We start from the raw sequence: 23,296 nt of genomic DNA on the forward strand, positions 1-23,296 counted from the left end.
GAGTTCATCTTCTAATAATTTTCCTTTGGCGGAGTTTAGAATATTCATTTAAATAAGCTAATTATTCAACTATGGCGTTGCAGGCAGTTTGTAGGGTTTTTTTGTACTAACCCTGATATGGGTGGAATGTGTTACATTTGCAATGCGATTGTTATGGATTCAAATTCTTTCAGTTTTCACAATATCATATATGCAATTAAATTTCAGACCTTGTTCTATTTCTTTTCTTTGATGACATAAGTTTTGAAATAATTTTTAATTATCTCAATGCCATCACGTTCTTTTTGGACAGCTAAAAGTTATAATTATTTTTAAAAATTAAATATCAGCATCATAATTTAAGGCATTTGATATCATTGACCTGCAGCAATGTTCAGCGTATGATGCCTGATTTATTTTTGGTGTTTCTCTGATCTGATGCATTTTTCTGCCTTATCGCCTTTGCCGGTTATGAAGTTTTCGTAAAGAAATTAATGAGCTCAGCCTCAAACCCTTCAACTCACAATCACGAATGCTGTCTGACAATAGGAAATTACAAATACACAACAGGATGCACGACTGGGTTGCACAGAGGAGAAACAATGACATAATCTGACTATCAACAACATGCTTGAAGTTTAGGAAAATAATTCACTTCTTTTCCTGCACAAATAGTAAAACAATAAGCCTGTCCTTTGTCGAGTTCTATGTGATTCATTTAGCTTTATAGAATATGACTGCGAATTCGCTGAACATGAATGAAGACAAGAACTGACATTTATAATACGTCTAAAGATAAAGCTCCTCGGCAATTTAGCAAGTATGAGCTGAGTGAATGTTACCAATGAATCCAAACAAGCATAACTCTAGATATTCAACTCGACTTCACATGTATCGGCATGTTAAATTGAAAACAATTAAGGCCTTTCTTCTACAATTGTGAAGGCAACACTACATACTTGAAAGACAAGAGATCGGGGTTAATTGTTAGTGTGGTCGCTGTAAACAAAGAGAACTTCGGAAAAAATGAAATGTTTGAAATTCAATATATTCTCCAGTGCTGTATGGATCACACAACTGAGTTCTGAAGAAGATAGCCGGGCACATTGGGGAAACATTATTGTGATCCTGCAGGGATGACTGGAATCATGGATGGCTCTAAAGAAATATAATTTGTTAAAAACAAAGAGGGGCGCAGAAAGCCTAAATTTGTGGGCCAAATAACCTCACGTTGGTTGTGTAAAATAGTAGTGACTATTATTAAGGGTGGCATTGCAGGGCATTTGGAGGAATGTGGTGTAATATAACTGAGTGGATCTTTTCTATTGGGTGGTAATTCTGGACACAATGCAGTCTATCCGAATGCTCTCATGGGGTAATAATCAAATGAAACAAAAGGCAGCTAGTGAATATGTGTTCATTGGATTTCCAACTTGACTAGTTGCCACAGATGTGATTTCTAAACCCAATGAGCCCCATTGTTCTCGAGCGAGTTACTGGCATGAACAGAGAATTGGCCAACTGGCAGAAGACAATGATTGCAGATAGAAATGTGGTTTTCGGTTTGATATTGTTCAGCAATGGCATCTGGAAAGGGTCACTACTGTCACCATAACTATATAATTTATGAAACTCAGATATGGACGAAGAAAAGAAAGATGTTGTTATGAGGTTTACAGCTGACATGCAGACAGATGGAGGGTGTGGTATGTGCAAGCAAGTATGCTGCAGAAATCTTCAAAAAGAATATACAGAATATTAAACACATTCAGCAACATATTCAAGATCAGCTTCATCGCCGTTGCTGCTAGAGTGCTGAATGAATCTCTCTAATGTTGATCTTGTATGTGTGCAGCTCCTGTGAAGCTGTAACCTTGTAAGAAATAACAAAGTGTGGAGCTGATGAAAACAGCAGGCCAAGCAGCAACTTAGAAGCACAAAAGCTGACATTTCGGGCCTCGACCCTTCAGACGTGAGCTTTTGTGCTCCTAAGATGCTGCTTGTCATGCTGTGTTCATCCAGCTCCAATCATTGTTATCTCAGATACTCCAGCGTCTGTAGTTTCCACTTCCTTGTATGACATGTTGTGTCAAAACACCCTTTGATTTGTATCTTCTTGCATGTTAGACCAGCAAGCACTGCGCACAGAACAAATGAGATGATAATAAATCAAATCAGAACACAATTTACACAGTCCAGGAGATTGGACAAAGAAGTGATAGGTGGAATCCTATATCTGTGAGAGAGTTATCTCTTTGATTAGAAGATTAGAGGCATAAGCTATTTTAGAAGTAGGAAAGCCTTCACAAATCGGAAGCACAAGTGCTTTAGAGTTTCAAATTAATGTTTTTTTTTGAAAAATAAAATTAGAATGCAGGCTGACTTGGCAATTAGGAAGTAAAAAATTGCAACCTTAGCATTCATATTGAGAAAGCCAGAATACAAGAGCTGAGATGGGCTGAGAGGGCAGCATGATGTCCTCGTTATACCATGTTTGCAACAAGGGGCTGAGTGTGGTTAGAAGAATGATCTCATGAATAAAGGGATTGTCACATGCTGAGCGACTGACGACATTCAGCCCATACTTGATTGCGTTTAGAAGAGTGAGGCGTGCCCTCAGCAAATATTATCTAACATTGAGACACCTTCATAGAGTTTACACGGAGTTGTTATTTTCTACTGAAAAGAGAGACTGGGAGAAGAGTGCACAAACTCACATGAAGTCACAATCCTTTATAACTGAATGGAGGAGAAAATTGTCGAAGTAGTTACCAGAGAAGCCTGTGGGGGTGAATCATCTGATTGTATTGTAGGTGGAGGAGTTTGATTATTGATGGAGTCAAATGTTTTCGGCAGACGGCAGGAGAACAGGTTTGAGAAACATTTCAGCTGGATTAGAAAGACAGAGAAGACTCTAGCAGCCAAGTAACCTGATTCAGTTGTTATGATGTAATATTGTGCTTTCTGAATCTGCTCCATCAGAGTAACCCTCTCACAGTTTTGGAGGGTCATATGATGGTAATGAGACCAAGATACTTTAGCATAGTACTTTATTCAAATTTCTATATGATTCACGTACCATTACGTAAGTTATTATTATTATAAAGTAGGTTTTCCATATAGATTTTGAATGTAGACCGTAAATTTTCGCCAATCCATAGATTTTTTTTCTATATACAGCTTTTTTTTTTTGCTAGGAGCAGAAAGTCATTTTGCTCCTTATCAGAGATAATAGGAATTGCAGATGCTGGAGAAATGAAGATAACAAGGTGTAGAACTGGATGAACGCAGCAGGCCAAGCAGCGTCATAGGAGCAAGAAGGCTGACGTTTTGGGCGTAGACCCTTCTTCTCTGTTCATCCAGCTCTACAACTTTGTATCTCTTGCTCTACATCAGGTCTTTTTTGCCTCATGAACCTTTTTTTTTAGCCACATGGCATCCTCTCACACCTAAAAGCATTTGATGCAGAATTAACTACGACATTTTACTTGAAGTGCATCCTATTTGTTTTTGTTAATAACATTTCTAACTGCTTAGTGATGCACGGGGCTACGCCATTCTGCATCTCTTCCCTTTGTATATGATGTAACCAGCGTGGACATGAAGCAACTGAAACCCACTCATTCTGATTGAAGCAGTTTTCAGGAATGTGGCTTCTTAACTCTTTACACACTTGTTGCAGAAACATTCCTTTTATTCATGCACATTGATCATATCTGAAGGAAGGATAGGTTTTACTTCTGGCCATTTTCCAACGAGCATGACTTAAGTTGTTTTTCTGAGTGCCATTGACTCAGAAAATATTTGTCATTACCATTACACAAAGTGATTTTAGTTGAAGGATGATTTTATTTTACAGTTTATTTTTCAACTTTTAGTTTTTATGTGATTCAGTCTATCTCTGGTAAAGCAATCATCTGCTACTTTAAATGCAAAAGCAAAAGACATGTTTTGTTCCTATGCCATTTATATGTTTTCAATGAGATTTCAACTTGTTTATGTTTCGAAGACGTCCATGTCTGCTTTATGTGCTCTCTTCTATTTGTGAAGAAAAATACATACAGCATCTCACTTACATTTAAGAGAGTCTAAACAGTTTATAAATCTTATGTTTCCAATTTGTTGAAACTTCATGCAAGTTGACTCTTTGAACTATCTTATTTTTAACGTTGTGATTGAAACAGAGATGAGTCAGAAGCATGGCAGACAGTTAGAGGTTTCATTGTAACTGAGACAGGAATTTCGACTTCAAAAAAGTGTCAGTTTCTTTTTCCCTCAATTCATGCCATACACATTTAGAAATACTTTGGTTTTGTTTTGATGTGATTCGAATACAAGTTCCCAACTGCAGTTAAGCATTTAAACCTGTTCTATTATACATTGATTATTAGAACGGCTTCGCAATTTTATCAGAATCAGATGTATTATGATGCTGTACCACATATTTAACTTTTCATAAATAAGTTATATAGAAAATCAGCTTCAAACAATATTGTTGCTTTTCTCGAGAATTATCAGGTGCATTACATATTCAATAGGCAAGATCGGCTTGGAAAATGTTCATACGAAATCTGACTGCTGATCATTTTGTGCTTGGCTCTTACCTTTCTCTTTGGTAACGCCAACATGTTCTGTGAACAATCAAACAGAGATATATCTAACTGAATTAACAATAAAATCCATTTTGAGTGTGCTACAATATTGATCCTAGTTTTAGACAAATCAAAACTAATGGCAAATGGTTTTGCACTTGTTTTCTTTGAATGATCACAGACCTCAGAATTTAAGTATCATGCTCGTGTATATTTCACCCAGTTGAGCTAACAAATAAATTTTAAAAAAATAAAATCTGCAAAGAAACTGTTTTTGTTTTCTTTTCCAAGACATGATCCAAAATTGCCCATTTAAATAAAAATGAATTAAATATAGAAATAACAGTTGTGATATATTTGACATTTGGTAGTAACGTGGAATAGCCAAATATAAAAGCAAATGTATCTTTCCAGAATTTGAAATTGTCCCACCCATTGCAACTTGCTAATTTATTTCTTTCTAGATAACAAACTGTGGAGCTGGATGATCACAGCAGGCCAAGCAGCATCTTAGGAGCACAAAATCTGATGATTCGGGCCTAGATTCTCCATCAACAAAAAAAAAATCTGATGAAGTGTATCGGCCCGAAACGTCAGCTTTTGAGATCCTAAGATGCTCCTTGGCCTGCTGTGTTCATCCAGCTCCACACTTTGTTAGCTTGGATTCTCCAGCATCTGCAGTTTCCATTGTCGCTGATCACAGTCTATTTATTTCTGTTTGTTTTTAATCAGAAATTGCGGACTTGCACGTTCTGACAAAGAAAATAAAACAGACGGATCACCTGGAATTGATCATTAAATACACAAACACAAGAGCACTGATAAGGCTCCTTTGAGACGAATAATATTTTTTTTAAAAAACCGAAAAGCTTAAAGGCATCTAGGGCCTTGCATTCAAATTCAATTAGCTGCCGAACTTTCCAGGAAAGAATGAACTTCTTTGGAATTTAACATGGAGGATTAATCAAGTCATGAATCACAAACTCTTCATAATATAAACATTTTCAAAAGTGTGATCCCGAGAGTCCAAGTATCTTCCTATTACTATGAAGAGGAGCATTTGAAGGTGCAAGGAATGTTTGATCACTGGAGAAAGTGAGGGTATGATGTATAGAACGCTGGACTCAACGCCATCTATGTGTCGAAAGGCTGGACGTGGGTGAAATACTCAGTGAGCATTTTGCACGATATATAGTGTGGGAGAAGATATGGAAGGCAGAGAATCAGGATATATAATTAGTGATACTTTATATGGTGTCTGTGTTAGAGGCGAGGATGTTAAAGTTTCGGGGTAGGTTTTTGGGACGTGCAGGATTTTTCTGTCACATAAAGGTGGGTAGATCTTATGACATGATCACGTGTACCTCAGAATTTCACACAAAGGCAAGGAAGTCATTGCTTTCTTCTTTCCTGAGATGTTATAGCTACTGACAAGGTCCAGGCAGACTGGAGTGTACTAAATGTTTTGCCTTTATTTAAGTTAGATGTTAAGGAAAATCCAAAAACTACAAAAATGAGCTGTACATCAGTAGTGATTACGTTTTTCGAGGGCATTCTAAGGGAAAGGATTTGCATCTATCTGTAAATACAAGGGCTGATTTGGGATGGTCAAAATTGATCTGTGCTTGAGAAACCTGATGTTACTTGTTTGATTGAATTTATTGAAGCAGTGCCAACAAAAAATAATGAAGACTGATGAAGGACATTGTCTGTATAGATTTAAGTGAAGCAGTCAACCAGCTTCTGCCTGGTAGGCCAGTTGACAAATACAGATCACGTGGACTCCAACTTGCAATTTCTATATAAAATTGACTTGAATGTTGGAGAAACTGGATGGTTGTGGAGGGTTGTTTTTCAGATAATCGGACTGTGACCAGTGGTGCTGAAGAATAACCGGTATTGGATGCACTTTTCTTTTGTCTTTTGTGTAAACGAACTGCATGTGAACAAAGGACGAATGGGTAGTAAGTATGCAGATCATACCAAAATATTTGCTCTGGTGGACAGTGAAGAAGGTTGTGGTAAAGAATAATGGATGATGGGTCACATTAGTCAGATGGGTCAATGAATAGAGTAGTAACATGACACATGGAGTTAATATAGATAATTGTCAGGTGTTCCATTTTGATAAGGAAAATCAAGACTCTGCATATTACCCAATGTTAGGGTCCTTGAGAGCTTTGTCAAAAGAAAAGAAGTCTTGGGACGCCAAGCCCTGGAAAGGGAAGTCACGGGTAGTCAAGTTCGTGAAAAAAAGACGTTTGGTATTCTTATGTTTATTGGTCAGCGAATTTTGCAAAGTGTTTGGAATATCATGTTATTGGTGTCCAGGATATTGTTCAGGCCAATTTTGGAATACTGCAGTTAAATTTAATCTTCCCTTTATAGGAAATATGTTGTCAAACATAAAAGTGTGCAAAGAAGATTTAAAAGAATGCTGCTGAATTTGGAGAGTTTTAGATTTAACAGCGGATGAAATTGACTGGGGCTAGTTTTCATTGATCGCTGGAGGCTGAGGAATGTTTTATTGAGGTTTATATTATCAAATTGACGCTTTGAATTTTCCTTACAAAAAAGACAGTGGATTCAACACATTTTAGTACTTATCTATTTTTTGAAGTCAGAGTTAGACACATTAATGATCACTAAAGCATGTGAATAGGCATATAATCCGACTAGTAATCTTAACTTCTTGAATGGTGTAGTATCCTTTAATAACTGAATGTCCTACTCTTGCTATTATATGTATGTCTTTTTTCTCAAGAAATACTTTAACAGGCTGGATGCTGGTAATCCAGTCGATCCCAAAATTTTGTATTTTTAACCTGCGCACTGTCACTGTGCACAATGTACATATGATCTAAATTGACATCAAGATTGCCGCCAATGGTCTAGTTAGGCAGAATCTTCGAGGTAAGAAAAGAAAACATCATTTAAACGGAGTTGTGCTGGATACAACATTGTTGTTGTTTGACTTCACTTGCATAATGAACGATCACATCACTGAAGGTGGTGTCTGTTCACCGCTGTGGACAAGGAAATCATGTTGCTTTAAATGCATCCGTGCATATTCATCAATAGAGGCATGAACATTGGGTTGATTCCCTGGCCACGAACTGACGGTGGCAGTCCAAAGTCCAACTGTAGGGACAGCAGGGTCAGGCAGGGATCCTGTTACAGTGTGCCAGGTAAATTAAGTGTGCCAGTAAGAGATACAAGTTTCGGAACGAAGGAAATTAAAAGAGAACGGGTGCACATTTAAGGAAATAAATAGGTCCGTTGTTGCTGCAGACAGCGATAGATAGGGCGGGAGAGGAGTCTGTCCAAGGAATAGGGATAAAAATGGGAGTAGTCAGTGAAGCAATGAAAAATGGAATTGACAGGGAAAGAGAATCGTGAATGCTGGCGATTAGAAGACATGTGCTGTCTGCAAATGAGAATGGGGAGTATAAAGGGAGAGCAGCTGATGCACAAAAGGACAAACATTCAGAAAGCAAGGGTCCAGGTGAAGGAGGAAGAAGGGTCACCAGGAAGGGGTAGAGTAGCAGTGGTCATATTGGCAGGGAAATGGAAGAGAAACAAGGGCGCAAAAAGACACAGGAAAGGGAAAGGAGGGCATTCAAGGAGGGTGGAGGCAACACAGTGAGTGGGGAGAGTGAGTCAAGCGGGCAGCCATGGAAGTGGACAGTAAGAGCTGCCAAAGAGGGGTGGCAACAGAGGGGGGCAGATGGTAAAGAAGTTATATTGATAAAGGAGGTGGGGAGTGAGCTTGGAAGATGGTTTGGAGTCGAGATGAGATGTGGTGACAGATACAGTGGGCCAGTGAGGGGACAGTAGGTAGGTAATAATGGATACAGAGTGGTCATGAGGAGATGGAAATGGATGGGCAAAGACATTAGAAGGTAAATACGAGGTAGGAAGACATGTGGAGGTAGGTGGCTGTAGTCGGATCGATGGAGGGGTTTATTTGGAGCTGGCGTAGTATTGCTGATATGTAAAAAACAAACTATGAACCGGTGAAAGATCGGAATGTGTGCTGAGACCAGGAATTCTAGGGTGACAGAGAGAAGAAAGATTTTGTTGGCCAGTGAAGGTAAAGGCACTGATCTATAGCGCCGGAATCATGAGTTTTAAGACTTATTAGAAAGTGAAGTAGGAAACTGTCTAAATGATTTAGCTGCTCGAGCAACGCAGATGCTTGAAAGCTGCTGGAAAGAGGTGGGCCAACACCTCAAACGTTCCCTAAGAAAGCAAAGGCTTAGTCTGTGAATGTGTAGTCATTTCGATTGTTCGAGTTACAACAATCAACAGGTTGCTCAATGTCATTCAGGCAGAGGCAGACCTCTTTTATAACTCGTGTTAAAATGTGAGTAATACATTTTTTCCATCCTTTGATTCAAATAGGCAACAAGGTGCATCACCAGCAACTTGCAATATAAAGCGCTCCCAGCACATTAATCAATTTAGAAGCACCATCTACATGTTCTTCTGCAATATGAAACTAAATCAGAAACGTATAAGTGTTCCTTGCTATTGGATCTAATGGTTGGGCATTCCCCTAAACCAGCCCCCATTGTTACCACCACTGTGACACAAGAATTACAGACATACAATAAATCAACTGACCAATATTCGTGAGAGATACCTCGGAATAAGCAATAAATGTTTGTTATCATGCGTTATCTGCGTTTGGCAATTGAAAAGAAAAACAACTCTGTGAAACTTGGGTATAAAATCAAATTACTCATCACAAGAACAATCCGCATGATCATGTTAGACTCATGCCATAAAATGTATGTAATCAAAAATAAAACAAGAAGGTGCGAGAAAATATCTGCATTGCATTGCGAATTTCATGCTCAATTTAACGCATATTATGGCGATGTTTCGAATAAAAACTGAAAACAAGGATACAGTATCCCTTTTTTAAAGTCGTCACCCTAACACATTTGAATTTGCTGTGATTCAACACCATTCTTCATTGCTTGTCTTTTTTTTTACGACCAATTGCTTCTCTTATCCTCAAAATGTACACAGTTTGTTTCTGCGAAAATTTCAACCAGTGGCAAAATTAAAAGCAGCAAAGAAACCACCGTGAACGTAATTGAAGAGTTAAATAATTTAAACGTAAATGTATATTTTCTGACCTAATTTCTTTAACTTGTTCAAACATTTTGTGAGCTCTGAAAGAAAACACATATTACCCAAATTATGCTAGTAAAATGATTTACGATTGGACTTGACTTTCCATTAATTTGTAAATGAATTTCAGGTGACAGATACACGCATATTATTGTTTTTGAATATAATTTCAGTTTTTATTTCAACCAGAATTTACTGTCAACCTATTGGATTTCAGTTCAGCATTATTGGAAGTGTTACATTTTCAATGCTACAATCTACGCTTCGAGATTTGTGTTTGTTTTCATAATTGAAAGTGTCCATGTCAGAACCTAAAGTGCTAAATGCAAAAATAAACGGATTATCTGTGGAAATGGTTCAAGCACTATTTGTATATTAACGCCATCACTCTGTCCACCAAACTCATTACAGTCATCTGTAACTTGTACGGCTAAATTGTATTACTCCGTGAAATATAGGTTCCATTGCAGATTTTCGTTTTTTTTAAAAACCATCAATTAGTTTGAAACTTTAGGTTTGCACTGCTGCTTGTTGGTATTTTTAATTTCATCTATCCAACCATGATTTCCATGGCATAATTCTTCACCTAAATCAATGGAGGGAAATAGCAAGGAATGATGTAACAAGTTTAACTGTGTATGCTGTATGTAGCAATCGATATAAAGTTCAGCCATACAGATGCATGCATATTTGTGGTGTCTGCTTCCAGCTCCCTCAAGTTTTTTTTGGCTTTATTTATTCTTGACTGTCAAACGCATTTATTCACAAAATATGAAGTCTCTTCCTTTGTTGATATTGAATGCATTCCCACTTATTCTAACAATGAATGCTATATTGCTAAATAATACTTTTGCCTCAATTACTGACCATTGACAGCACCATTTTCCGTGAAAATGTAGCTTCTAATCTCATTTAACCAAGGAGACAGAATGTAGACTTGTTCAGCATTGACACTGACACAAGTCAAACGGTTTATATAAAGTAAAAGAAACAGTTTTCACAGGAAAAATTCAACAAACATGTGAATAATCTTCTACATTTTACTTTTTGCCAGGCCGTTTCCTCTAGCCTCATCAACCATCATCTGTTTTACAACGTTTCCGTGTTCAGGAGATGAATCTCTAAAATGGTCTATGCTGTAGGAAGCCAATGTTTGACGGCACTATGTGAATCGCTACTAATATTGATCCCAGATAGCATATCCATTATTTTGGTAACAAGTGTCTGGTATGTATCGTCCAGCCGTTATGGTCAATACTTGTATCGATGCTGCATTGGCCCTGTTGTTAGGTTAAATTAGTTCAGCGCTCATTTCTCAGTAGCATCCAAAAAACAAGTATTCTGTTTGTCAGCAAACTAAAAAAAATGTTACAATGTTGGACCATTTCAAATCGTAGTTGTCCATTGGGTGTAACTGTGGCCCGGCTATTTTCAAGGGTCACAAGTGAAAATACATTCAAGGTGAGCAGTAAAGTTATGCTCTGAAATGATATGGTTCTCCCTGCAAACAAGTTATCAATACATGCTACGACATTGCAATAAATCCATATCTAGTCAAATTTTGATTACTAACTGGCTTTGTTGAAATCACAGAATGGCATTTTAAAAAAAATACGCTGCATGTGCACTGTTAGCTTGACACTGGCCAACGATTAGGCATCTCCACACTGGAAATTCGTTTCATGAAACCCTTTCTTATTCAAGCATATTGCCCAGGCGTTTTCACGGCAAATACATAAATAAATAAATAAATATGAATAAATAAATAAACAAACAAACCATTGTTTCACCCTTTATTCTTAATAATAACGATTACTTACAGATGTTTGCAATGTGAAACTGAAGCTTCCCGTTTTATTAGATCATGTATGAACAAAATGAATACTACACAAGTGCACTTCAATAAATAGTTTTTTCTCGCTTACGTTATTTATTATATATATTCTGGATCTACTTCTCAACTCTGTAGATATAATGGAACTAATGAGTAGCTTAAAATGCTTAGAAGTATTTAAACAACTCAATTTCACATTCTTTCACTTGTCTGGAATCATTGAACCACTGGATGAATCTAAAATTTCCAGAATTTCAGTGTTTTTTTTTTAAATGAAAGAGTGGGCTGCTGCCCACCATCCACATCTTCACATTCACTTGACGATTTGCTGCCATGTGATCGAGGTCCATAGGTGTGTGCCCACCTTGTGAGAATACTCCCTCTTTCCTTGAGGATCTGAGGTACAGGGTGCTGCGTGCAGTGATCCCATGGAAATGCAGATTGTTGTTGTTCTTGCACAAGCAACCAAAATGATTTCTTTTTCTTTTATCTCTGGCACTGTGGAGTCCACGTCCCATGGATTTATTTGATCTGTGTGCTGGTACACGTTTATTTTAACTTACCTGAAGACCTTAATTTGTGTTTTTGACTGCATGAGATACATACTCCTGATTTTTGGAAACTTAGTGTAGAAGCAGTTCGTTAGATTGCAGGATCACATAGCGGGTCTCCTCCGGGCCAAGCAGGAGATTAGCAACTTTCCCCCCACACTGGTCGAGAATGCCCTTGACCACGTCGTCCACATTTCCCGCAACACATCCCTCACACCCCGCCCCCGCCACAACCGCCCAAAGAGGATCCCCCTCATTCTCAAACACCACCCCACCAACCTCCGGATACAACGCATCATCCTCCAGCGCTTCTGTCATCTACAATCCGACCCCATCACCCAAGACATTTTCCCATCCCCACCCCTGTCTGCTTTCCGGAGAGACCACTCTCTCCATGACACCCTTGTTCGCTCCACACTGCCCACAACCCCACCACACCCAGCACCTTCCCCTTCAACCGCAGGAAATGCTAAACTTGCCCCCACACCTCCTCCCTCACCCCTATCCCAGGCCCCAAGATGGCATTCCACATTAAGCAGAGGTTCATCTTCACATCTGGCAATGTGGTATACTGCATCCATTGTACCCGGTGTGGCTTCCTCTACATTGGGGAAACCAAGCGGAGGCTTGGGGACCGCTTTGCAGAACACCTCCGCTCGGTTCGCCAGAAACAACTGCACCTCCCAGTCGCAAACAATTTCCACTCCACCTCCCATTCTTTAGATGACATGTCCATCATGGGCCTCCTGAAGTGCCACAATGATGCCACCCGAAGTTTGCAGGAACAGCAACTCAGATTCCGCTTGGGAACCATGCAGCCCAATGGTATCAATGTGGACTTCACCAGCTTCAAAATCTCCCCTTCCCCGACCGCATCCCTAAACCAGCCCAGTTCGTCCCCTCCCCCCACTGCACCAAACAACCAGCCCAGCTCTTCCCCTCCACCCACTGCATCTCAAAACCAGTCCAAACTGTCTCTGCCTCCCTAACCTGTTCTTCTTCTCACCCATCCCTTCCTCCCACCCCAAGCCGCACCCCCATCTACCTACTAACCTCATCCCACCTCCTTGAACTGTCCGTCTTCAATGGACTGACCTTTCCCCTCCCTACCTCCCCACCTATACTCTTCTCCCCACCTATCTTCTTTTCTCTCCATCTTCGGTCCATCTCCCCCTCTCTCCCTATTTATTCCAGAACCCTCAACCCATCCCCATCTCTGATGAAGGGTCTAGGCCCGAAACGTCAGCTTCTGTGCTCCTGAGATGCTGCTGGGCTGGCTGTGTTCATCCAGTCTCACATTTCATTATCTTGGATTCTCCAGTTTCTGCAGTTCCCATTATCACTCACGAGATTAGCAGGTGCTGTCAGCGGGCCATAGAGGGCGTCATTACAGCAGACAGCTTGCCCCTCTTCTGTGATGTGTTGAGCCCTTCTGCCCCTGAATGAGCCCGTGGTATCCATCAACACCCTTGAATCGTTCAGGCAGAAATGGTCAACGCAGAGTGTGCAGTGCTGTTTTTCAACTTCAATTTTGATTTGATGTCTACCATCCCCTTCACCTTCAATTTCACATTGGTATTGTCCCTGGGGACTCTGCTTGTCACTGGTTCTTTTGCTAAATGGATGTTTTTTTTGGTGCTGGAAAGGTTAATACAGCTACTTTCACATTTCGTGTTTTTAATGTGTCCTGCATTTACACAGACACGATACATGGGTACTGGAGAAAATAAACACTGGTGTTTATTGGCATAAGTGTACGATTGACAAAGGGGAAAAAAGAAGAAACACGAAGGAGGAAGAATCTACTCTGTTGAGCCCTGACTCTGAGCTCGCTGGTCATGGGCGGTGTATTGTGGAGATGAAAGTTTAGTGTTGGACTGATCTTTCATCTGTGCTTTCATTCTGACTGTGTAAGCCATGTATACATTAAACTGCAAGCTGGCACTTGGAGCATGATAAGTCTGTCTACAACACTTGTCTGGAACACAGTCTGATGATGAAGTCCAACGAACTGTCAAAAAGCCTCCATATTAATAGTATATTGGATTTGATGTTCCATGTTAAATTGCCCATTCTGCGGAATTTGCCCAAATGTTCACCTTCCAAAAAAACACAAGAGTATGTCAGTGGAAAATAACACTGTCCCTGGTATGTTCCTACTCTCCATTAAATGTTTGTTTTTATGCCCTTTTAAAAAATTACCTAGACTATCCATGCGAAGTTTTGGGATCATGTACTAAATTCCAACTTGATGAACCTAAAATACTTGATTATAACCTTATAAACATACTAATGTATCACTCAAAAACTTCCAGCTGATTATATACGTGATGTCAAGTTACTGCACAGATGAAAGAAAACAAATAGCAAGTGAACAGTCATAAACAAATAACCAAGTGTCAGATGAGCGAAAGGACAGCAGAATCAATGAATAACGCTGCCTTAAATACGTCCCAACAATGATGAATGGTCAAATACGCTAAGTTTGAGACATGGATTAATTTATTACAGCCATTTCTCATGGATGTTTCCATTCCATTTTCTTTCTGAAAGGGGGTGTAGTGCACTGCTGCCAAACTCGAAAAAAGTTACGATGTGCAAGGAATGTTTGCAGATTTCTTTTAAACATCATTTGGAACTTCATCCAAAAATTGGTAACTGCTGAATCACATGTTCTTCAGCTTTCATTCTTTAATTTTGTAGATTTATTTCTAATTTCATCAGCATTAATATAAATTTGGTTCTCCCTCAAGTTGTGTAATCCCTCGGTCTTTTCACTCAGATCAAAAGAAATAATGCCAAAATCATGATGATTATGTCATTTTATGGTACCTTACATTCTGCGACGTGCAGCCTTCATAGATAGGGATATGTGGGAACTGTTGAATAAGCCTTCTAGCCATTACTCATAATCATTCCCTTGGTTGGTTTGGCTGTTTCCATCAAGTGGTTCACCAGAAAATGAATAGATTTTCATACCATTTCTAACACCAGATAGGGCAGAGTAATGGATTGTTAGCATATTTGCCGCTGTGTGCCAGTCAAACAGAAAAGGCAGAGTTAGGCAAAATGATATTGAAATTAGTTTGTAATAAATTGGATGTCAAAGTTAAGTAAGCATCATTGAATTTACATACTCGTTTGAAAGTCAACGATATCCAATTGACAATCATATGGTTAGTTTATACCATTGTGACAAAACATCCAGCTGTAAAAAAATAAAATGTTGTCGCTTAGCTTTGGTATTAATAACCTTTTGAGTGTGATGTGTTTCCGAGATAATGCTATTAGCAAACGTTCATGCTGGTGAGGAAGCAGTTTGCAAGTATTTGTGTGCTAATTATTTGGTCCATAAAACAGCTGATTTTGTTACTGACTTCATTAGTTTCCCAAAATTTCCAAGCTTACACTGCAGTGCCCCTAATTTCAACGACATTAATGCACCCCTCCCAGAGTTATAACTGTTCTGTAGATTAAGGTGAGTTTCCACAATGGGCAATACATGGACAGAATTGCCAGATCGCAACAGAAAGCTACAAATATTGTTGCATGTGTAGGACAGATGCAAAAACATGCAGCTCACACATGGTGGACATGTAAATCATAATTTCTATTTCTTACCCTGGAACACCATTCTGCAAATGTACCTCATAAGCTGAACATACTTATGTAATGGGAGATGCCAGGTCACATAAGGCGGAAGGAAACTGTGGTATCATAGCATTTGATATCTCCTCCGTTTTTGAAACAAACAAAAAAAGTTCATAACTGCATATTGAAAAAAAATATATACAATGTTCAAGCTTAGCCGAAATACTTAAAGTTTTAAAGTCTATTTTTAATTTTATCTGGATGCACCATGAAATTGTTATTCTGTAGTAATATCAAACAAATGTCTCTGTGTCTGACATACCTTTACAGGCAACTGGCTTATTGGGCTAATGTAGCCCTACTGTACACCCTTTTAAAAAAGAAATATTTCACCCCCTCATTGCCTCGAATAACTTTATCCTGGGAGAGGCTATCATGTTGTTTAAGGAGTAACCCGGATTACCATTGGCAATCTAATTCACATTCTACCTGGGATAAGACCTGTAAACACATTTTGAATGTGTGTGAAGGTGTCAAACGTTTGGTATGTTATCTAATATGTGCTTTTATATGGTCCATTTACTCTCCTGTCTTTTGATAATGAGAATGTTTGTAGACCCATTGGATGCATTTAGCAAATGTTCATTGTTGATCTGGAGGTACTGCAAAATGAAATCTACCATCAGTTTGTATTTCGATTGATTTCGCACCCTGTAAGCTGAGGGTCTGTAATAATATTATTGCACTGTTTTGGTTGGCCTTCACACAGGGGTGTGTGATAACGATGACCAAACAGATATCCATGACGGTTAAAATATATTATAGAGGATTGAAACTGGATAAACACAGCAGGCCAAGCAGCATCAGATTGATTGAGGCAAATGGAAAATATTTTTCCACGTTAACTTATAAAGACTTCTAGTAATTATGTTTGAAGTGCTAGGTGGCAATTTATTTACCCAACAATGAAAAAAAGACATTATGGAGTATTATACTTTATGGGTTAGAAAACGTTTTGCACTTATTTTTGGAGTAAGACCCGTGTGACCGAGAAAAACATGGCGCCACTTATCAATGCATTCCAGCAACCACAACTGAACAATTTGGAAATGTGAGACTATAAAAGAAAATGTCAAGTTCAATCAAGTTTTCGTTCTTTTTTTGACAAAAAAAAAATACAGCCACGTGACGTTGTCACTGTGAAACATGATTGCGCAAAGACTTTACCTTCTGTCTTATTTGACAACAACGACTCTGTGAAGACATACAAATATTTGGTGCTTGCTATAACGAAGATTAATTAATACAGAATCATATTTTAATACCACAACACCAATAAAGGTAAAAAAAACTGCTCTGCTGGTTTCTGCTATCTCTGTTTTACCGAGTAACTTGGAGTTCATTTTGTGTCATGTCTCTTTACTAATCAATAAGCTACAGACCGGTCACTTTTTGTTAGTTTTATACAGAACTTTCTCACAAGTGGTGAGATCAAAATACATGACATTTGAATGGGAACATGTTAAATAAAAACGCAAGTTGAAATACGTTCATATGACTGACAGATATCTTGATTCGTAACAAAGTGTCTCAGCCATTCTTCCATATCCTTCATTGTACTTACGTCATAAAAAAGTGAACTGTGATGCAAAAGGCATTAATAATCTACACTCTGTGGTTTCTGCATAAGAACTTCAGATTTTCAGTAATCCATAGTTTATGCCACCCAAGAGAGAGACTGACATCACCATCACTGAAAGAGGCATTATTTAAACTGCAGCAATATCTACATTCTTGATTTTTAATGATCAAAATATTCAGCCACATTTGAAATCATAATAAAATAATTCTAGTCATGCAATTTAGACCTCGAAAATAAATGAATTATGTGCAAGAATATTGCAAATATAAAACAATAATTAAATTTCACAACTTAAAATAAAGTCTTGAGCTGATCATCATTAACACATCCAACAAATTCATTGTTCTTTATAAAATACTAAAGTTGAGATTAGACAACTGCAGGTCTAAATGTACCATATCATAAAAATGCAGTCAGTTTTGCACAACTAATATAGCAGGCAGAAATGAAAAGAATAATGTTCTGCTGCTTTATAAACAGTGTCATTTTTGGTCCAAGCTGTTTTCAATACAGCGTCCTGTAAAGACGATATGCCAATGTTGTGAGAAATATAATCAAGAAATAACAAAACTATGTCATTGCCCGAGAGAGAACACGAGCACGATTTTAAATTTTGATACTTTGGTTCATATGTTTCGCTTACGGTGCTTGGAGGCAAAAAAAAAATTGGAGGGGAACATTTTATTGTGTACTAGCACTCCAGACAGTCGTATTCAAATAACCAAATTCCAATTGTTGTTTCTTGTCTCCCTACGTTGCTTTCATTTGTATGTCTTTATCACGTTCATTTGCAAGCTGGGTGTGAAATTGTTTGTTAGTTCTGCAGACACAAGTTTGCTCTCGGCAAAATAAAGCCTCATTGCATAATCATTAAGAAAAAAAAAAGAAAATGACACGCATGTCCGAGAGAGGTTCAGCTCCTGATCTCTAATAACTGTTGTTGCTACCCCTAGAAGAATCATTGTCATCGACTCAAACTAGGATTTCATGCTTGGCACATGTCATCTAAATATAGTTGTTTTCTTGTGTTACGGGCAGGAATAATGGGGTGGGGTCGAAATGAATAAATATTTCTCTTCAATCAGAGTGTCTTTTCTTGCAAAACAATACAGGTTCTCGGTGGAATTACAAACTTCCAGCATTTCAGTTGATATTGTCCTAACTTTGTGAATGATTCTGTTGTTCTCACTGAGATGGTGTTTACTGTCATAGCTATATCATAAAAATAAATATTAGTCCTCCAACGCATTGCTTACATTCGTGCTCTTTTATGCTTACCCACTTCTTTCAGGCTTTTGTGTGCTTTGGCGAGGTCTGAAACACAAATCAACTACTTTAGTTAACTGACATGGAAATTTTACATGCGGTATTCAAAGCATGTTTTGACAACAGAGTTTTATGTTCAAAGAGTATCCATTTGCTAAACTTTGGAGCTATGTGGGAGATGCAAGGAAATCTTATTCGCGAAAGCACAAATGCTTGATAACTTCAGCAGAAATGGCAGCAATTAATGGTGAAGTGTTGTGATAAATATTTTATAGCTTACGAAATATAGCATGATACCACACTTAAAATGGTACCTTAACTTCTCTCTCCTTAAATGTGGCAATATCAGCTGGGTTTATTCAATATTTTCCATCCTTATTTCAGATATCTAATTTCCTAGCATTTTGCTTTCACTCGATATATCCTTATTTAACACTTGTAACTTCCATGACTCATCATGGACACTTCAGTTTGAACGGAATTTTCGGGATTCCCTATGTCCAGAGTGTCTTATTAAAATTGGTGACTGAATGTGGATACAATTTGACAAAAAAAAGAACAAAACCGTCCTAGTATAGATTGATAAACAAAAAAGCGGAAGCAATGCGTATTTCTTTTAACAGCGTGACATGTCGAGTCCGGTGTTTTATATGGAATCAAATGTTTCACTTTGATTCAGAGATAGTAGGAACTGCAGATGCTGGAGTATCTGAGATAAGAAGGTGTAAAACTTGATGAACACAGCAGGCCAAGCAGCATCAGAGGAGCAGGAAGGCTGACGTTTAGGGCCTAGATCTTTCTTCAGATATAGGAAGGGTCTAGGCCCAAAATGAGAGGCTTCCTGCTCCTTTCGACGTTGCTTGACCTGCGTGTTCATCCAGTTCCACACCTTATTATTTCTCATTGATTTCCTGCTTCACTTTATACAAGTTCAGCATCGCCATTTTAACTTCGCCCTAACTTGAATTTCAATCTGCATATAATTAGTTGCACATAAAATTATATATCAGTAAAGTGTGGTATAGTCTGTATGACACGCTGGCTGAACTATTGCACAATGTGAAGCACCAGGCTGCCACGAGCAAAAGAATAATGATTACTGGAAATAATGTTCAATGGAGTTTGTCTGAAATGTTTCTTGTTATGCAGAGACGTTCCCATGTTGAAATATCCAGCGTTTGTCTTTTATTTTCTCATCCAATTCAAAACAGTAAAGGCTAATATAATATAAATTTAAGCAGTATTTTTGTTTTAGTTATTAACAAAATCTGAAATTTTACGACCGGAATTGGTACATTATTTGAAAGAACAACAAAATTTTCATCACAAAAACTGCCCTTCTAAAAGCGATGTATAATGTGATTTTTTTTCACCTTCTATCCTGAGTGTGTAATGAAGCTTAAAATTCTCTGGCACAAAGATTTTCACGCCCTCATCTGTGTTGTGTTTGAAAGTAATATTAGTAGCGTACTGAATATTTAAAAATGCATACAAAAAAGAGAAAGATGTATATTAAGAATATCGGTATTGACAATCTGACAAGTTATGTGAGCTTGAAATGTTGACTGTGCTTCTGCTGCTTTCATCTTTTGTATTGTTATGCACGAGATTTGTTTCTCATTCTTTTTGGAAGTACAACATGGAAACTGAGACGGTACACATAACAACAAGGGAAAAGAAAAAGCGTCGTGTGCAGCAAGACAAGAAACAAAAATATTGTTATTGTATGCTCCCACCATATTTTTTTTTCTCCCGCTAACCATAGGAATGCAGAAAACCCGAATTATTCTAGCAGAAAACTAATCGATTCCTATTCTGTCCCGAGGATGTTTCCCCAGAGGAGGAGGTAAGATAGAACTCTTAATGCAAAATATTTCACATTGATGACAGAAAAGTCAATTCAATTACAAACACTGCTTCGTTTTTGTTTCCCACAAGGGAGAATTGCAATAATTTGTTTGGAAATACATACTGTCTTGAAAAGTTGATGATCTAACGTCATGCAGACGTAGTCAACATTCGGATCAAACAAATTAATTCTCCATTTCTTTCGATTCAGCTTGTATTCGGCATTGCAGAAACTTTGAAGTAAGGATGGTACAATGGGAACACCAAGATTGAATGAAGGAAAAGTAAAATAATTTTTGAACTAAAAGTTTGTTTAGATCCTCAATTGAATAATAGTTCACGTGCACTTATTTTTGAGAAGTGTGTCAAAAATATTAACTGATGTTTTATTTTAAATAAACTGCCAGTACGTCCATACTGGGAAATTTGATGTCGTCGTGGCCCATTGTATAAATCGGAGAAACAGACAAATAAATAAGCTCAAACTTTAATAAGAATGCAATTAAGTAAGATAGCACAGGCTAATAGTGAAATTATACATTTTAAACCAATACTTATTATCCAGAACACATGATGATTTATCTAAATTTCCTTCTAAATTTCAGAACGATATATCAAAAAGCGAAAGAACAGATAATGCTGGTGATCAGAAACAGAAACAGAAATGTTGATGGAAAAGCTCAGCAGGTCTGGCAGCATCTGCAATGAAACAAAATAGAGTTAACTTTTCAGGTTTAGTAACCCTTCCTCAGAACTGATGGCAGTGAGGAAAACCTAGGGTTTTATGCAGGCCTTAGAGTGGGAGAGGGTGCAATTAGTAATTGATAGGTGGGGATACAGCAAAAAGAGAGAGGAAATTGATTGGACAGACGAAGCAATGAATAACGATTTAGCGAGGAGAGTGAGTAGTGGTTAAAATAGACTTAGTGTTTATCAGTGTGTTTTGACTCACATCAGACTGTCCGGTTATAGGGGTTCTATTGTGTTGGGTGGGCGAGGACATAGTCGAGCTTGGGCCCTGAACTGAATACTTAACTTGGAATTTAATTCATTTTCTTTTTTTTTTTCAGAAAGAAACAGACTAGCGAGCAAAGTATGAATATATATAAAAATGTTGGCTAGGAAACAAATCAGATTTGCATAAAGGCTTATACAAATTTCAGGTTATATATTCCAGGAAACAATGTACACCGATCAAGAAAAAAAAGTGAACAGTGATATGTGGTGTTTGGTGATAAAGGAAATTCTCTCCTTTTTTAAATGCCTTTTTAGCTGCATTTTGACAATACAGTTCTTCTTGACAACCATCAAACGTGCACCAGGAACGGCAATTAGCTTACTAACATTTGGTTCCGAGATTTAACAGTTTATGCAGGAGACAAGACATGTTCCAAAATCTCAGACTGCCATGAAATTCAAATAGTTTGACACTTATCAATCACGTATATTTCCATTCATGCCTGATGCCAAATTGTTCAATATAAAACAATGTTGATTATTTAATATGTAATGCTGCATTTTAGATGAATTATAACGACAATAATTTACCAGCATTAAAAATCTTCAGAGGAAAATGATTTTACCTCGGGATTTCATTGTTTTTTTCAGACATAAAAGTGTGCTGAAACCATTGTTTCAAAAATTCTCATTTGAACTGAGGTGTTATTGGGATAACATCTCATTGATTTAGATAGTCCCTATATTTTACTGCTTTGTATCTGCTTACACAGAGATATGCAGACATTGCTTTAAAACTTTCTGCCCGACTAGAATTCCATGATAAACTCTCTAAATCTTTATCTTCCTGCACAGGGGTATGTCGAAACTGATTGAACTGTAAAACTTTCACCATAGAGTTCGAGAACGCCCTTGACGTGGATCTCCCACGTATTCCGCAACATATCCCTCACACCCCGCCCCCGCCATAATGGCCCCAAGAAGATCCCTATCGTTCTAACATACCACCCCACCAACCTCCAGATACAACGCATCATCCTCCAACACTCCCGCCATCTACAATGCGACCCCACCACCCAAACCATTTTTCTATCCCATCCTTGTCTGCCTTCCGGAGAGACGACTCTCTCCGTGATTCCCTTGTCTGCTCCATACCCCGCTCCAACCCCATCACACCCGGCACCTTCCCAGCAACAACAGGAAGTGTTACACTTCCCCCCACACCTCCTCCCTCACCGCCATCCCAGGCCCAAAATGTTCTTCCATATTAAGCAGATGCTCACCTGCACATCTGCCGATGTGGTATACTGTATCCATTGTATCCAGTGTGGCTTCCTCTACATTGGGGAAACCAAGCAGAGGCTTGGGGACCACTTTGAAGAACACCGCCGCTCAGTTCACAAAAGACAACTGCACCTCCCGGTCGCGAACCATTTTAATTCCCACTCCCATTCCTCAGACGACATGTCCATCATGGGCCTCCTGCAGTGCCACAATGATGCCACCCGAAGGTTGCAAGAACCCCAACTCATATACCGCTTGGGAACACTGCAGCCCAAAGGCATCAATGTGGACTTCACAAGCTTCAAAATCTCCCCTTCTCCAACCGCATCCCAAAACAAGCCCAGTTCTTCCCCTTCCCCCATTGCATCCCAAAACCTGCCCAGCCTGCCTCCACTTCCCTAACCTGTTCTTCCTCCCACCTCAGGCTTCACCTCCATTTTATACCTACTACCTCATGCCGCCTCCTTGACCTGTCAGTCTTCCCTGGACTGACCTATCCCTTCCCTGTCTCCCCACCTATACTCTCCTCTCCACCTATCTTCTTTTCTCTCCACCTTCGGTCCGCCTCCCCCGTCTTCCTATTTATTTCAGTTCCCTCTCCCCATCCCCC

The sequence above is a fragment of the Stegostoma tigrinum genome, chromosome 41 (assembly GCF_030684315.1).
Source record: "Stegostoma tigrinum isolate sSteTig4 chromosome 41, sSteTig4.hap1, whole genome shotgun sequence".
In the NCBI taxonomy this organism is placed as follows: domain Eukaryota; kingdom Metazoa; phylum Chordata; class Chondrichthyes; order Orectolobiformes; family Stegostomatidae; genus Stegostoma; species Stegostoma tigrinum.